General features: G+C 39.6%; 1 long non-coding RNA gene across 1 annotated transcript; it reads left to right on the top strand.

The window, feature by feature from the left end:
• The first annotated feature begins 801 nt into the window (after positions 1-801).
• LOC115279324 lies at positions 802-11837 on the top strand. Its single transcript, XR_003903363.1, has 3 exons — positions 802-964; positions 9347-9507; positions 11655-11837. It is a non-coding gene; the product is annotated as an uncharacterized LOC115279324 (long non-coding RNA).
• Positions 11838-12314: the final 477 nt, after the last annotated feature.

The following is a 12314-nucleotide window of genomic DNA, read 5'->3' as shown; positions in this document are numbered from 1 at the left end:
CTGTATTAGTGTCTGAATAACAAAGGGAGGGAATTCTGGGAGTTCCTCTTTAGGATTTTGCCAGCCATATTACTTAACCTCTCTGTGTTTCACTCTCCTCATGTATAAATTGGGAAAATAACAGTGCTTAGGTTATGGGGTTTTTGTGAGGATTAAATGATGTAATCTACGTAAAGTGCCGAGAACAGTTCTGGCACATATGGATAGGATCATCAAGTGTTTATTATTATTAGTTTTGAAGCCACCTGGCCCTAATCCTCAAGATGGCACCTAGTCAGCTCTCTAGTGTTTCAGGCCTGTAGAAGTGGTAACAGGGCAGAAAAAGACGTACCTGGTGGGAGAGCACAGGGTTGTAGAAAAACCAAGCAGATAGAAAGGTACCCAACAGAAGGGTGCATAACCAGAAACGGAAAGAAGGACAGAGCTCACTGGTGACTGACCACTTCATCTTAAACACGCTGATGACATCTTCCATGGAATTCCAGAAATGCTCAAGGGGGTACTTTCCAAGCTCGGCTCTAGCTTTGTGTTAAAATCCCTTGGCAGCTTTTCAAAGACACTTAACCTAAGCCTCACCTTAGACCAATTTAATTAAAATTTCAAGCCTAGGTCTAAATAGATTTTTAAAAGCTCCCTAACTATTTCCACACACTAGCAGGTTATAAAACTATAGGGCTAAAGGGAGCTAGGAAAACATAAAATACTCCTGAAAGAGACCAAAGAACTATCATTCCTTAGAGATTACTCTCTAGGGCTGAGTATAAAACAATGAAATCTCTTTTTCTTTTGGGCTGAAAGCACCTGGCCTTCCAGTGGGACAAATGGAGAGCAGTTCTGGCCTGGATGTAGCCACGGTGGACTCGTGGCAAGGAGGGACAGTACCTCAGCGCGGCTGCTGGCTGGGAGAGCAGTGTGAGGAGAAACAGACCCACAGTGGAAACAGCAGGGAGCTCCTCTCTTTCTGGTCAGTCCCACTCTGGCCTACCAGCCACCACATAGCACTTGTATTGGGCCATCCATGTGCAGGGGTGTCTAGAGTCAAAATAACAAATGTCACTGCAGCTGGAGCCAAGCCCACTGTGGTTGTGACTGAAACTCTTAATTTTTCTCTGTGATTGCCCTGGTCTAGGAAAACCAGGGTTACATGTAGGGGTCAAGTTTGCTGGTTTGTTTGCTTGTTTGTTTTTCATCAGCAGACTTGTTTTGGCTGGCATTAAAGTGAGTTATGGGCACATATCACCTGGGTGAAATAGAAAAGATAGCTGGATATAGATTCAATATGGTTGACAGTGAGGAAGTCAGCTCAGAATTTCAACTTGGTTTTGCTAAGCCTTAGAGAAGACAAACTACATGTTGATGAGTTAACAACATATTAAAGTGTGTGTGTGTGTGTGTGTGTGTGTGTGTGTGTGTTCTGGAATGTTCCTCTTTTAGAAATGCTTTCATGACTTCTACACAGCCCATTTGATAATACTTAGAATTTTTTAAATTGTATTTATGCATTTACATCAGACTGGTTTTTTTCCCCAAAAACAATTTAGATTATTGTTCCATTTATAAACTCTTAGATCAAGTTTAAAAAATTTTTAAATCTTGATAATTTGTACTTTAAATCATTTGATGATTTTATTTTTATTTATACAGTTTTTTAGTAAAAGTGTAACTTTTAAGCATGCCCTTAAAAGATCTCATAAGTACTTTTAATCGTTAGCTTTAAAGCACTTTCCTGAAAAGTACATTTCTTGGCAAATTATACCACCCTACTTGATTCGGCTGGCCAAGATACTGGCAGAAAAAGCTGTGTGAATGTAAGACATTGAGCACTTTAATTCTCTTCACAGCGAATTCAAAACCCAAGGCAATCATTTAATGCTCTCTCCCATCTTTAAATTGGTTTTCTCATTGTTTCCACTTGATATGTCTTCCTGTCTTAGGCTTCAGTGCAGACGTGAATTATTAAAGACCAAACTCATAGACTGATCAAGTGGAAAAATAGATTATAGGCTGCAGAGTTCTTTCAGCCCAGAACCCGAAGTGGGGGGAATCTTGGGGGACCAGAAGGCAAAAACATTCAAAACGATTTCCTAAAATAGAAAACAGAATCCAGCACTCCAGAACATTGAGACATATGATAACAAATGGAAAACAATAGTTTTTGTTTCTTCTTTAAGAAGTGTCTTTACTAAGGGCTTATCAAAATAGTCCCCAAATCAAGCAATTAGAAATATAATATACAAGGCACTCTAACAGCTACCTTTAAAATCCACATTGGTTCGGTAGTTGTGCAATATGTGCATTTTCCAAATTATGCGAAAAGATAATTGGCTCCAATTGTTTTTAAGATATTAATTTTAAATTTGTTTTATAGAATTAAATTAGTTGGGTTAGATTCACCATTCTTTGGAATCTTAATATTATTCATCCAAGGAGGATTTTTAAGTGTTTTTAAAATAAACATAACAGGATAGGGTATCGTTGGCTCCATGTCCAAGTGCAGAAGCCAGCCCTGAGGTGCTTCTCACAGCCATTGACCCAGCAGAGAGCAGAGCAGGCTGAAACTTAACTGCATTCTGAGCTCAGCTACCTTTCCAACAGAGTCTCTAGTTTTTAAATATAATTTACAGCTTTGTAGAAAATCAATCAGTGATCTGAATGATCAGAGATCTAATTTAGCTATTCCAGAGTTTTTTTCATTTAAAAAATGCAAAGCTGCCTGAGAATGTCGGAAGTCCCAGCAAGAAAAGGCCAGTGCTATTTCGGGCTGTCTCTGAAGACTATCATAGAGACGGGAGGGAGGGAAACGGAGGTAGACACATCTGGGATGCTATTTTCAGGCTCCTGGATTCCAGAAAGACTCTGGAAAGCTGGAAAGAGACCAGAAGTGTAAAAGGAAATGATTAATGAGTGAAGTCTGGGCAGAAGAACTATAGAATGCTTGTTCAGGGTTATGACTGAGACCTTGAAAACCAGAGAGAACAAGGAAAGGCAGGAAAGAAACCCTTACCTCCATCAGTCCACCAGGACTACTACACATTTTAAGTGAACTGGAGCCAAAATTATGTTAAAGAGAAAGAAGGAGGGAGTGGGTAGAGAAACAGAGAGAGCGACTGGTCACAATGTTCTGAATCCCACCAATACCTTGACGCCTTAGATCAGATAGCCTGGAGACAGAGCTGGGGCCCTAGCTGCATATCAGCTTCGCCAGGAGAGCTTGAAAAAATAACCACGCCCAGGCTTTACCCAGAAAGCCATGGTGCTAAGAACGGCTTTCCACATTGTGAAAACCTGTAGAGATTACAATGATACTTGTAGGTCACGTGAAAATACATTGCTTAAAGTAATAATCAGGTCGCTTTTAAATAGCAGCATGATATTATACAGTATTGTAAGGGAAGTCTTAAAGTTAGTTAAATGGTTAAATATGAAACCTTTTTATTTTAATTTGAAGACTGGTAATAGTAATGAAACATTTTGTTATGATCTTTGACCAAAGATTATTAAGCTATGGACACTATCACACCAATAGATCAGTATTTCTTAAACATCAATCTGCAAGAGAATCATGTAGGGGGATCTTACTAAGATGCAGGTTCTAATCTGATAGTTCTGGACCGAGCTTGAGATTCTGTTCTTCTAAAGAGCTTTCTGGTGTGGCTGAAACTGCTGGTCTAGGCACACCACTGGCTGTAGGCTGCTAGATTTTAAATGGCCTCCTTTCCCATACTCTCAGACCTGGAAAACCTCCAGAAAATGATTTTTACATGAGGTTTGTTGCATTTATTTCCAATCCAGGAGGGTGGAGTTGGAGGAAGAAAGACTTTTTTAATGTATCATGAATGACTCAGCATTTACCTTCAAAATATATAGGTCATGGGGAAACACTTCTTAAAGAAATTTCCTCCTGACCATGTACAAGAAGAGTCAGGTTATGCACTCCAAAATTATGTCTTGACTTGAAGTGAAATGTTAAATGTTATACATAAACCATCAACCCCAAAAATGCAGCTTTTGTTTTATGCCAGGAAAATAACTTGTTCCTGATAAGTCTGGCTCTTCTGCACTCACTGCTAACATGAGGTGCCATAAATGTAATGAAAGGCAAAGATGCCATTAGGAGGGCCAAGGGAGGCCGGGAGCAAATACACTTGGAATTAACAACTTAAAAAAGTGTTTCAGATCAACACCATACCTAAGAATATTGCACATGTTCTTTGGGAAATGTTTTCTTTTTTCTCAACACAAGTGAATTAAGTGAATCAAACAAACATAGACTCTCCTCTTTAAATAAAAGCATACTACTACTGAGTCATTGCTTCTTTTTAGGAATTTGGCTCTAAATAAGATGTTCTTTATTTTCTATGAAGTTTATTTATTTTTGAGAGAAAAGGAGAGAATGAGTGAAGAAGGGGCAGAGAGAGAAGGGGGAACAGAGGATCAAAAGTGGGCTCTGTGCTAACAACAGAGAGCTCTATGCAGGACTCGGACTCAGAGACTGTGAGATCGACTGAGCCACCCAGACACCCCTAAATAAAACTTTCTTTAAAATGATCATTGCTTACCAACTTTAGGGTTTTTCTTCCATTTAGGTTTGAATTTTTTGAGTCTTCAAAATACTTGCAAAGTGTCAGAGTATTATATTTCCAAATGCTCATCAATTTTTGGCACAGAGAACAGACTAATTGAAATCTCAAAGTATTTTAAATCTGTGGGCACTGTCCTTACAAGTAATACTAAAGTGTTCTTAGAACCCAATAGAATAAGAGAAGAAGCAAATAGTGTTTGATAAACTGGTAGAAATTAAAAAGGAAGTAATGTAGTTTTCCTAATTTTTTTCTAATTGTGTTCCCAAATGTTCACAGTCTTTCATATTTCAAAGACCACATGAAAGTTACTCAAAGGGTAGTAAAAGCTGCCTTGGACTTGGCCATTGTACTCTTCTTCAAAGTGTCCTATGAAAAAAAGTTTAGAAAATGCCTTATTTTTTCCACATTTCTGTCCAATAGCTCTCGCCTCCCATGGTCTTCTGAGAATGTCTTATTTGTGCTATTCAGCAAGATGTGACCACTGGGCACTTGAAATGTGCCTTGTCCAAATTGAGGTGTCCTGTAATCGTAAAATACATACTCATTCTCCCAGGCTTGGTATAAAAATAATTTAATTAACCTAATAATTTTTATATTGATGTCATGCTGAAATATTGGTATTTTGCATATTTTCATTATATAAATTATTAAAACTATTTTTACCTTTTGCTTTTCTCCTTCTTTTCAAAAGTGACTACTTGAAAATTTAGCTCATGGATATATATGGATTCAACAGGGTTATTATATGGTAATGATCTAGGTTATTCATTTTTGTTTTGGAATAATATTCTATTTATTGAATATTTGTTATCCCTGAGCCAAACACTTTACCTGTATTAACTCATTTAATCTAATAATCTCCACTTTACAAGTGAGGATACTGAATGTACAAAGATCAGGAACTTGCTCAAGTTACCCTTCTCCTAAGTGGGAGATGGGTTCAAACCGACATCTGTCTGAGGTCAAATCAGTGTCTCAGCCAAGGTGTTTCAGGTCAGGACTAGGGTGAAGTGAGGGAGGTATTTGCCTTAGGTGCAAAATTTAAGAGCACTAAAAACCTCAGTAATCAAGATATATACTATTTTAAAAAAATACTTAAAATTTATTTATTTGATTAAAAAAATCAAAACTAGTGCAAAAATTCCACAATAAAGGAGCTATCAAAATTTTAAACAAAGACAGCATTTGTTCCAGGACTTTCATGATGCAGCCCTACTCACCTCACCCCAATCTTGGCCCCGAATCTTAGTCCACCTTACTGAGTAATTGCTTACTTCATATATGTTACCTTTTCAAATATATTCAGCTCTTAGAGGGAGGCCTGAACCTTTCATAATTGCTCCTGTGGCCCCCAGGCCTAGTGCAGTACATCGTAGGTACTAATAAATACAGAAATAGCAAGAAGACTAAAAAGAAATAGACCCAAGGGTTTAGAGAGGACCAGTGTGATTACTCCATCACCTACATATAAAACATTAGCAATTAAAAACAAGCATTTGCATTTTTGCTGAATAAGCTCTGAACTTGATTTACAACTGTGAAGTAAGCATAGCTGGCTGAGAAACGTACTTGAAACAACAATCTTACACAATGAATGAAAAGCCATGACTTCCACAGCCAAACTCAACAAATTGAGTAAACTGTTGAGACATGCTGGCCAGGCTGTTTAATTCTCATTGTTCCGTGTGTGAATTGCAGAGTGGATCTGTCACAAAAAGCCTGCTTTTCCAAACACTGATTGTGTGATAGGGGCCCATAACCATTTCAATCATTCTTCTATATTAGAAGATCTTCATTAACAGGTGCAAACAGAATTTCCAAAGGAACTTTCAAGTCTCACTGCCAAATGCACACAATCTCCCATATCTTTGTTCCCTTTCCCAGCTAAGCTGTGGGAAGAAATAACCAAAGCCCTGATTCCACTTCTTCGCCCCAATTCCCTGTTCAGTTCACTCCCTTCTGATTCTCACCCCTTTCTCTACACAGGAACTACTTCTGTTGTGGTTCTCAATGACATCCTTGTTGTCAAATCTAAGACAATTTTCACTTTGCATCTTTCTTGATCTGTTAGCTGTTTTTTGACACAGTTGACCATTGCCTCCTTTAATTACTCTTTTCTTGGCTTGATTCTATATTCTCCTAGCTTTCATCCACATTCTTCGATATTCCTTCTGAATGTCCTTCAAAGGAATTCTGCTGTGGAAGCACCCCTTCATCTCCCTCTTGTCTCCCCTGCCATAACTTCCCCCATCACTGACATCTCCCCCGTCTTCACCGTTTATATCTACCTCCCTTAACCGTTATAAACCTTAACTCCTACAATGGGCTTGTATTGCTCCTGCAGAATCTATCCCCTTCCCTAAGTGTAAATCATTCAATCAAGGGTAGCATGGACAGGATAGTCAGAATTTTAGGGTCAAACAATCATCATAGATTATTTTTACTAAAATCATCTAGTTTCTTTGTCTTCCTAATTAGCCCTTGTCTAACTCATATTCACCAGTGTAACCTCAATGCCTGGAGGAGAACTTGCTACGTATATCAGAATGGTATATATCAGTATGATTTTGGCTGGAAGTAACAGAAATTTCAGGGGCCTTGGTGGCTCAATTGGTTAAGCGTCTATCTCTTGGTTTGGGCTCAGGTTATGATCTTAGGGTTCGTGAATTCGAGCTCTGAGTCAGGCTCTGTGCTGACTGTGTGGAGCCTCCTTGGAATTCTCTCTCTCCCTTGCTCTTTGTCCCTCCCCTACTTGTGAGCACACGCTTACGCGCTCTCTGTTTCTCAAAATAAATAAACACACTTTAATATATAAAAAAAGAAATTCCAACTCAAGATGACCTAACCAAAAAAGCAATATAACCTATCATAAAACCGGAAGTCCAGCATAGAGTATATCAGTGGCTTCATGATACCAACAGAACCTAAGGTTCTTTTAGTCTGACCTTGTGGGTCATCTTCATCCTAAGGCCAAGTCCATTGATGAGCACGGCTGCCTGTAAGAAGCAAGGGGAACTACATGACTCCTTGTTCAAGAAATCCCTGTCCTTTTATTGTTCTGTGCCTCTCGCTGACAGTGGGTCAGCAACAACCAAAACCAGCCAGTCATTTTATTTGTAGAGACAGGAGGGAGGAATGCCTATTTGGAGCACATTTCTCAGATGTGAAAACTTTTTATTTTAGTGTTTATTTTTTAGAGAGAGAGACAGATGTGAGCAGGGGAGGGGCAGAGGGAGAGGGAGACAGAATCTGAAGCAGGTTCCAGGCTCTGAGCTGTCAACACAGAGGCCAACACGGGGTTCAAACCCATGAACCGTGAGATTATGACCTGAGCTGAAGTCAGATGCTTAACTGACTGAGGCATTCAGATGCCCTTCTCAGATGTAAAAGTGATGGGATAGAAAATATATAAAGCCAATCAGATTTCACATATATAATTATAGAAGCCATAATACCCAGTTTAAGGGAAAAAAATTTGAGATTTTCCCAAACATGAATCTCTCTCTGTATTCCTTTAGGCCAAGCCTTTCCAGAAGCAAGGTTTTAAAACTTTGCTCCAAAAAATGTCCTTTATCTTACAAATCCCAGGCTGCTTTTCCATTCCCCATCTCCTGGAACTACTCATCTCCCAATCCCTGAGGAATTAAAGTCTTTTCTGTGTGGTTCTCTAAGTCTTACCCTGAATGTAAGGAAAACACACACACACACACACACACACACATTATATATTTTATATATATAATTTCAGAGGCATTCTGAAAATTTCATTTATTGGACAAATGATCTTGGTAAATACCTTCAATTTCTTCCACTGATTCAAATGGCCCAAACTCCAAACACTAACCCCAAGGCCACTAAAGACAAGCTAGTTTTCTTCTTTTTATGATGTGAACGTCTAGCTGTTTCCTAGCTTTGCTGTCACCCTTCCTCTTGCTCAGTTTCAAATCTGTGTTTCCTTTCCCTTGGCGTATCTGCTATTTTTAGCTCAGTGCCTGTCCTCTGGATTTGTCAGCCACATTTATCCCAGATTAAACCCACAGCATTTTCTCAAAGCTTTGCTTGAACTCTGCCCTCACTGGTTCTGCTCTTCACTGCCTTGGGCCATGGCGCTCCGGGCTGCCAAACCTCTCCACTAGCCCTGCGTGTGGATGCTTCATCCCTTCCCTTGTGCCCTCTCCTCCCTTTATGTTTAAATTCCTCATTTTAATCTATATTTATCATATGAGGCAGTCTCAACACTAATCTCTCCTTGCTCATCACCCACTCCAGCACCGCCTACTCAGAGGCATTTACATGACTTTAAACACCCTGGGCTCTTCCAGTCAGGAGGGACCGGCTCAAGCCCAGGCGAGCAAAAGCTGATTCACTTTAGCGGACGTGCTCCCTGTTTGGTTTCACTCGGGTTACGTCAGTCTAAATGAAGATCTGGCTCCTTCCACAGAAATCGGGATCTGACCTAATCATCAGTGGGATCTAACTAATTTGTGCTTTCCTGGGTTTCAATATCTGAAGGACCTCTTTAACTAAGAAGTTGGGAAAGGACTAGCATCCATTATTAAGAAAGAGAAACTCAATAATTTAGACCAGAAATAAGCAAACTTTTCTGTAACGAGCCAAACAGCAAATATTTTTGGCTTCGCGGGCCTTATAGTCTCTGTTACAAGTAGTCAACTCTGCCATTGCAATGTGAAAGCAGCCATAGGCAATGTTAAATGAATGAATGATTAGATATGGCTGTGTTCTAACAAAACTTTTATTTGCAGAAACAGGTGGTGGGTCAGACTTGGCCCATAGTCAGTAGTTTGCTGAACACTGATCCAGATGACTCGGACATGCTGACTGATGCGCCCCCAACCCCTACACCCACCCCCACCATGACGTGCACCAGAAGGATGAGAAAGCATGAAGTCTCTCTTGATGGACGGTCAGTTTATTTGGTGGTAAATAATATGAAACTCTTTTATATTAAAACAAGCCCAGATATTTTATGAAATAGAACACAACATTGGACCTTGTTGAGGCAGGCTCTCGGTTACAAATTTTTGACTCTCCTCGCGATTAGAGGAACTTTGGTGGGAAAGTTTGAGAAATGCTGACTGGGAGATACTTTTAGAACTAATGAGTACATGTTACCACCAATTTGATCTTGTCTAATTGTAGTGCCTTTATTTCCCCACAGAAGTCTGAAATGTGGCCAGTGCTGGACCTATTACACTGTCCTGAGACTAACCAATTTTGTAGTCTTTCAGGATTTCACAGTAGACCCTGGCTTCTAGCTGGTGAGACTTTCAGACTTTCTTGATAGTTCCCCAGAAGAATCCAGTTATTTTGGGCACAGTGGCCCAAAGCTTCCTGCTGTTGTTCTGCTGAGGTTGCTGCAATTATTATGTCTTTCTTTTCAATCTTCTTTTTTTATTTTTAGTATAGTTGACACACAAATATTACATTAGTTTCAGGTTATTATGCCTTTTCTGGATCATCCCACATCTGAACATTATATAGTCAATGTTCATTATTCAGTCCCACATTTGTAATTTCACCTACTCACTAAAATGTGTTTGTAACCCCCAAATCAATATTCATGACATTTTCATGGTCAGTAGCAGACATGTGCCGAGAGGCAAAACATTTGACTCACCCAATTTGCAAGCTACCAGCTGAGGTCAAACAAGGTGACATCTGCCTTCTTATTTCAGCTTTCACTCTGTGTGTGTCTTTTGTACACTGTATTTGCTGCAACATTTCTCAGATTTGTGTGCTTTCTGTTGGAGGTTTGGCTGTTTACATGGCTGCCAGGCACAGTACAGACGTGCTGTCTGAGGTGTTCCCAAGTGCAAGAAGACTGATGTCCCTCACAGGGAAAATACATGTGTGAGACAAGCTTCATTGAGGCCTGAGTTATAGTGCTGACGGCCACGAGTTTAATACTCATGGGTCCTCAATGTATATTGAAGTGCCTTTTAACAGAAAAACATATAAACTAAGGCTATATATTGATTAGTTGGCCAAAAATGCTATAACCAGAGGTTCACAGAAGCCTAGCTCTGTTATTCCCTTAGGGGCAATGGTTCAGTATTTGTTAATTCAGCATTCTGTAACTTTACACAACCTACCCACCACAAATTACAAGAATCCACGGTAATTCCATTTGCCAAGTCCTGCCTAGTCTGTGCTCAACTTCAGCCATTCTCAGAGCCGCCCCATCATATTGCCATCTGCTTCTCTAGGATGGGTCCTGGAGGTCTTGCCGCTCACACATGGATCGGCAGCATGAGCAGCCCCTGGGAAGCTGTTAGAAATGCAGAATCTCAGGCCCCACCCCAGATGTAGTGAATTTGAACAAGATCCCTAAGGGGTTCATATATACATTGAAGTTTGAGAAGTTGTCCTTTTATGCACCTCCATCATGCCCACGGTTACCTCACTGGTCACTTTCTCTTTTCCTAGGTACATGAGAAGCACCTTTACTTCCCACATGCCAAACATTAGCCTGTCATGATCATTTGCCTGCTTCTAGTCTGGTACCATCCATTCACCCACTCACTAGTTCATTAATTCAATCAGCAAGCGTTTTCTTTTTCTTTTTTTGAGCATCCCTTTTGCAGTGGATCTAATTCTGCTAGACAGACTACACAGAAAAAAAGTCTTCAAAGGATCTGCATTCCATAAGGGAGACAGGCTGCAAAGCAACACCATAAACTGCCAAATAAACAGCAAGAGCAGACCCATAAAAAGGCACACAGGTAGCACAGAGAGTGACACTAATGGATGTGGTCTGGGAGAACTCCTGAAGAAAATAACTTTAATCCCTGTCAATATGACTCAACAAAGAAGTTGTTTTAAAACACAAAACATTAATCCTTTCAAATCTAATGTGTCACATCCTCTGGGTACACACACCACAACTGCTTTATAAGAGAACAAGAACAAAAGTAACAACAACAACAGAAGAAGTGTATCTAAGAAATACCAGAAAACATGTGCAGAGAGACTGATGTTTTTTCATATCTACTCTTCAGGCGTCTTTTGATCCTGGCATAACAATTCCGTTTCCCTTTCCTTTCCGTACAGATTCTGATGACTGTGCAAAATGTACAAATGTTGATTATTCTATGATCCACATCTACCTAATGGGACCCCTCTTCAGGCCAGAACTCTACATAAGAAATTAACCTTTTTCTGGTATATATTTTAAGAAGTCACAAGTTAATTTCTCCTCTTATAATTAAATTGTATGATAGAATAATAAAATAAAACGCAAGAAATATGGAATCAAATGAGCTATGGATTTGTTAGACTGAACAGTCACTTAGATTTGGGGAATAGCCTTACCCTTTGAGCATAAGAACGTTACAGTTTAGCTTGCTATCATTTTTCACTGACTGTCACAAAAACTCCTCAAAGCCAGTCTGTATCAGCCACTTCAGTTCACAAATGAGAAACCTGGGGCACTGGGAGGTAAAGTGATTTTATGTTATGAGTCAGCAGAGCTCTGGAAAGCCGGGAGGAAATATGAGCTGTGGGCAATTTTGGATAAGACTGTTCTAAGTCAGCGAGTGACTTTATGAAGAGGTAAATTTGAAATTAAAAGCTATAATTAACTCTCCAGGCTGAAGCTTGGCTCTATCCTATTCATTTTGGAATAATGAAAACATGCTCTTCACATCTTAAAAAAAATTCAGGAAAGGAAGGCTGAGTAGAAACATGGAAGCTCTATGAGCTGGGTTCACA

The sequence above is a fragment of the Suricata suricatta genome, chromosome 15 (genome assembly GCF_006229205.1).
Source record: "Suricata suricatta isolate VVHF042 chromosome 15, meerkat_22Aug2017_6uvM2_HiC, whole genome shotgun sequence".
Lineage (NCBI taxonomy): Eukaryota > Metazoa > Chordata > Mammalia > Carnivora > Herpestidae > Suricata > Suricata suricatta.
The sequence above is the reverse complement of the archived record's forward strand: the minus strand, read 5'-3'. Positions and strand labels throughout refer to the sequence as shown.